This window comes from Amphiprion ocellaris, chromosome 5, assembly GCF_022539595.1.
Source record: "Amphiprion ocellaris isolate individual 3 ecotype Okinawa chromosome 5, ASM2253959v1, whole genome shotgun sequence".
Lineage (NCBI taxonomy): Eukaryota > Metazoa > Chordata > Actinopteri > Pomacentridae > Amphiprion > Amphiprion ocellaris.
This window is the reverse complement of record NC_072770.1, coordinates 28,421,200-28,427,199: the sequence shown is the minus strand read 5'-3', so window position 1 is coordinate 28,427,199 and position 6,000 is coordinate 28,421,200. Positions and strand designations below refer to the sequence as shown.

Sequence of the window (6,000 nt, the reverse complement as noted above, 5' to 3'; positions counted from 1 at the left end):
TGATGTGGAATCAGGATGTAAATGCAGCATCCAGAGACTTCAACAATTTGTTGGTTACAGATGTTGATGGGTGTAATGATGTTTTTTTTCTTCCTCTGTACATAAAGGAGATTTAAAAAAATACATAAAGACAAAATAAATACAGTTACAGGCAAAATGTCAAAATCTCAGCACTGGAAAATTGTCTAAGAAATAAAGAAAAGTAAAGTTAGAGCACTTGAACTTACTCCGTAAATGCATTGTGGAGGACTGAGCTGCAGAGCATGACGATTCGCAGGTGAATTCATAACAGGGTATTTATCTCACTCAAAAATGACAAAGTTACAGACACAGTGCTAAATTCAGGCCGTTAAAAAGGTCAAAAAAAGAGAACTTAACTAAGACTATAAGCAACAAGATAACGGCACAAACCAACTGGACAGATTAAGCAAACTCTTAACAGACATGAAAACACTGAACAAGAGGGGTTATACACACGATAGGGGAAACCTAAAACAGCTACACCAAAACTAATGACAAGACACCACAAAAAAGACCATTGTTCTACTTGATCAAAAGAATATTAATAATTGAACCCAAAATATATCAATTGACCCAACAAAAATCAACTGAATAAAGTAATATTTAAATCAAATGAACCCGGTCCACCCCTTGAAGTGGCAGGCATTTGGTATGGTCTGATTGGGAGCTCTGGTATATGGAACGGGGCTTCCCTGCCGTAATCTTTTGCCAAAGTTTAGCCTGATAACCACAGCTGCAGAGGACCAGACACCCCAGCACCAGTAAGACAAGAAAGATTAGTACAACTTTAAATAATGTTGAACATACAGAAGCTAACAATGAGTGTGGTTTGAAGAGTTAACTTATGTGTTATTTATGTGTTCTTGTATGTGCAACTTGAATGTAAAGGGTTTCAACTTAAAGTAGTTCCTGGTTGGGATGGCTGCAAGTGCAGCCATCATTTGCATCTATGCATTATCTTGGCATTTTTTAAAAGGGATTTATACATAGGAAACTAATGCAATACAAATAAAATGTGTCCCAAACAACCAGTTTACATTATTTTGACCAATAAGATGTAGAAGTAGGTTAGGAAGTCCATTCCTTAACTCAGAGTGGTTCTTTCTTTGGTCTGGGTGCAATAGTTTGGAGGGGAAAGAGCTCTGCAGACAAAGGGGTGAAGTTATATAACGTGGATGTGTCCAGCAGGATGACAGGCTATGCAGAGCAGAGCGGTGATTCTCAGGTAAGGTGAAATACTTCATCGTCTTATTTTAACCCTTGCTGTTACACTTTCACAGATTACAAATACATAAATAAATACAATAAAAAGAAAATGTTCAAACTAGTACACAACCCTCAAGACGACTCTCATATAAATAGTAAACAAGTTTGCTTTTGCATATCCTCACTGAAAAAATAGGCATTTTTTTGTACTGTCCAAATGTTAAGGCAACATACCTCAAAGTCACTTCTTCTGATTTCCTCCCAAAATGAATTAATTGGCTTTATGATTTGATATGATTCGTGATTGACTGATTGATTGATTGATTGATTGATTAGAATAATTTAAAGCTTAGCAATGTCACTATATCCTAGGAAAATACGTGATGCCAAAATTAACTTTCTACACTGTTAAAAATTATTCCATTAAGAAAACTGTGAAAATCTGACAGCAGAGTTGCCAGATTTTTTTTAATGGTTCATAAATGAGTGTGTTGTAAGGCGTGATGTTCAAAAGAGTAATAATATGTTATAATGATAAATGTAGTTACAACAGGAAAGCAATAATGTTTTTTAGAAGATTCAAATACAGGAAAAATAGTGTAAATTTATGATCAAATGTTGCCAAAAAAACCCCCAAAAAACAACAAGCATATGTGAAAATACAGGGACTGGAAATTGAGACAGTTTTAAAAAAAATTATTCACTTTTTTACAATTAACATTTGAAAAATTGAAAAGTGGTAAAATTATGTCAGATACTTATGTAATAGTGTTGCTTTTTACATATTTAAATACTGTTTTTAAAAAAGCATCATTTTATGGTGAAACATTGTAAAAGAACAAACTGTAAAAAGACATATTTGGGATGTGGCTATTATTTACAATTTTGATTATTTATATATATGATAATTTATACTTTTTTCTGTGATTTTACTCGTTTTTATTTGTAGTTTCACAAAGTAAGTTGTGAAGTAAAGTTGTTTAAAGAAATACATTTAAAATTGCTTTTAAAAACCTTAATTTTTTACAGCGTAGTGGTCAGGAAGGGAAATTGCATATGTGCTGCACAGCGTGGGAGGAAGGATCGCATGAAAATCACATTTTATGTCGGGAAGACATGACCTCAGGAACATAAAGTGATGATAATTTTACCCACAGAGTTGACTTCTCATCCAATCCCCTACTTTTCCTGAAAGCAGGGGACTGGAAGACCGTCTGCGCATCACGGAGGCACCTGTAAACGTCGCCGCGATCAGTCGGAGCGACAATAAAAATAACTTGTGCTAATGTGAGTGGACGCTGTCAGTGATTCCCATTGAGCACCAAGACGATGTGAAATCCAGTGCAGGCCGCTCTCCGCATCTCATCCGCCCATCCCCTCCTGCCAGCTGCCACTTGCAGTAGTGGTGATGCTGCTCCCTGGTGTGTAGAGGAGGAGAGAGAGCGCGTCCGCTGCCCAATGACAGCGCAGGATGCTGAGAGAGGCTGCTGGGGTGAATGGAGGCGACAAGATGCCGTCGAGAGCGGCGAAGGAGAGGAATTAACATCGATAAAGGTATATTTGCTTATTGCCTTTGTAGCGCACACTCTATCCTGCTGTAGATTGTGTAGATGATCTCACTTCGAATGCGTAAAAGTGTCCTTTCGGAGCGTTTTTTTCTCTTTTTTTGAGAGCGGCTTGCCGGAGAAAGCGTAGGCTATTCGCGTTTAAAAAAAAAATCCTCCTGATTCTGTGGTCGCTGATTGCATAGACACAGCCAGCCAATGCTCACTTGATATCCGAGAATTTACATTTTACAGCCGCGTTGAGGCGATATTTCAAAAATAAAGGTTTCCCTCGGCTCCTTTAGACCTGTATTTCACTGGTGTGTTCAGGTGCTCGACGCACACGCGCCGGAGCCGTCGAAAATGTAGGCCCAGAGAGCTGTCAATTGCTCGGTCGTGCCTCCCTGTGCTGCATCAGATGTAGGCTTATTCATGCTACACATGAGTCAGGAGACATGGAGGCAAATATGTGAGCTGGAGACTCACCTCCTAGATGCCATTAACCACGTATCCTGCGTGGGTTCTCACGTTTTCTGAGATGTCTTCCATTTAGGAGGCACACAAGCATCATTTAACGCAGGAATTTGGTGGACGGGCCATTTGGAGTAGCACATTCACATTTTCTCATTCAATCAAGCAGCCATCAGTGGGAGGCATGGGGGCGTCAAGGCTCTGTAGTAGAATACCTGATGAGGAGGCTGCATGTGTTGCTCAAGTGGCTCTGCACCGACCTGAACCGGTTGGTAGGCTCCTTTCACACCGTTTGTCAACTATTACCAGCCCATATTACGAGCTATTTATAGAAAACGTCTTTTGTGTGCCACTGGCATGCGCTCTGACCTCAAAAGCGCATAAGTACACCCAAAGATCTGCTTAGTTTTAACTCGGTTTTAGTGGAGAGCATCAGACCCGCATGCTGCCTTTCCAAATGCCACGATTGCCTTATAGAAAACAGGCTCCCTCAGTCCACAGACAGCCTGAGCATCGCCTCTGGTGAATCTTTGTTTCAGAACATCTGTATCCTCTCCACTGTTTCCGCACCATTGCTCTCTGAATCGCCAGAAATAATTTCTTCACTGGCCTTTAGTGGTTTTCTGGTCCTGGTAGCTGTAATTGCTTGATAACACCTGAGCAGTATAAGATATGTTACAAATAGCTGCAAAAAATGCCTAATTTAAAACTGCAGTAACCCCTAGCAGAACCTGTGGGTATTGTTGCAAATTTAGTACAAACCTGCTCAGTGTCATGAAAATTAGCAGTGATTTTCCATCTGCTTGTTAAAGAATCTTTTCCAAAGTTGACCGTTTATTTGTAGCTGGCATCTGTTATGCTACTCCAGTATTATCACTGTTTCTGCAATAATATGATACTCTCTTATTGCACTTTGGTCATTTCCCTGATCCCGGCACTCACAGCAGTGTGCTTTGGATGCAGCTGATGCAGGAATAAAATCCTTTAATGTAGATATGAAGTTTCGCTTTAGAACAGAGTTAGTGGAAAAATAAAACCATCTTACTATAAGACCATAACTGTAGAAAATAGCATTAAATTGAACATTTGTTAGAGATGTCAACTTTGCCAGGGCTGAGAGGATTAAAAAGGCTGACAGTAGTGCAATCATTTAAGTCATTTATCAGAAAAGAAAATCACAGAATGTTGTTTGATTTCAGCTTCTAAGATGATGGTATTTGCTGTTTTAAATGCTTATTAATTTACTTGCAAATTGTGTCAAACAGTTACATACAAGAGATCTAACAGACATTTTTCACCATTTTCCTGGATTTCATGGATTGAATGCTTAATTGATTAATTTAATATTGATCCCCAAATAATGACAACTTGGAATTCAATATTTACATCATAATGCTCCAATCTGACTGTAAGATCTGACTGTTTCATGCATGACTTGGAGAGGAAAACAGAAACACTGGCACCACATTCTCATCGAGACAGTAAGACACAGGTCCAGGTTGTAGCACTGATGTTTCTTTCAAACTGTTGTTGTAATGTTCTTCCTCTGAGTTTATCTCTGTAGGACACCCATGGGTGGAACTGGACATGGTCGTCCTTCAGCTGATTGTGATCTTAGGTTAGTATTTTCTTTTTATCCGACAACTTTGTAAGGATTATTAAGGATGACATGTCATTAAAACATTGGATGACGCTTCTGGGGAAGACTGCAGACGCAGCTGAAACATGTAAAAGTAAAAACATCCTTAATAATCCTTGCAAAGTTGTCGAATAAAAAGAAAATGCTAAGCTAATGAATGATGGAAAGATGATAAAATGAACACAATCAATTGATTGTGATCTGGTTGTGATCAGTACAGACTATAAAGTGAGATTATGCCTCAGTCATCTAAGCTCAAACCACACTGCTGCTGACCGACTGATTTGCATTTTTGTACAAAATAAACTAGCCGAATCAAGGCTGATTTGTGTGGACTCCCCTTTATGTTACAAGTATGAGCCACTTGTAACAAACAAGAGCTCGTCTGGGATTAGAACATGGACCCTCTCGCAATCAACTAGCCCTGAAAAATGGATGGTGTTGGAGCGTGAGGACCTGCAACTGCACCTAGGGCATGAGCTGAGGGTGGAGCCGCCTTTGAGTGCAGACTATGGTGGCAGTAAAATATTCAAAGGAGAATTTTTGAGGCCCAAATGGAGAACAGTGGTTGGATATGGGTCATTCATGCTGAAACAATGAGAAAATGTGTTCAGAAGGGCATGGTGATGGCCGACGTCACCTTCAGCTAATCCAAAAAGATTTGAGTTCATATCCCTGAACCTGGTGGGCCCGTTAGTTGCAACTGGTTCAGGCTTTAATAAAGTAGGAGAGAGTCCACACAAATTTACCATGATTCAGCTAATTAAATTGACACAAAAGAAATTTGCAAGTCAGTATTCTGGTGTCTGCTTGGGTGCGTGAGTGTCTTCAAGTGGCTTAGGTACCAGTCATGTAGAGGAAATAAAAAGGGAGAGAGACTGGCCAGGTCTGCTCCTTTTATCCTGGAGGAGAATCAACCCCAGATAACAATCCACAGACGGAGGCTTCTTCCTAGCTCCACTCATGGCTGTCATACAAAGACAGACTCAAAGGAAGGTCGTCACACAGTGTTTGCATCAAGTATTTGGACAATATGTACCTTTTGTTACATAGCTCACAGCATTAGTTTGTAGAAAAAAAGCCAAGTTAGGCAAATGAAAGCGATGAACACCTTTCCCA

General features: G+C 39.6%; 1 protein-coding gene across 7 annotated transcripts in view; it reads left to right on the top strand.

The window, feature by feature from the left end:
- Positions 1-2,503: 2,503 nt before the first annotated feature.
- The window catches only part of erc2 (ELKS/RAB6-interacting/CAST family member 2), a 41,875-nt gene continuing 38,378 nt past the window's right edge, over positions 2,504-6,000 (top strand). For 2 of the 7 annotated variants that reach the window (XM_055011017.1, XM_055011012.1), the window contains exon 1: positions 2,504-2,781. The gene's annotated coding sequence lies outside the window, so the exon portion shown is untranslated. The remainder of the gene's footprint in view (positions 2,782-6,000) is intronic. The other 5 variants (XM_055011014.1, XM_055011016.1, XM_055011011.1 and 2 more) reach the window with 4 other exon arrangements.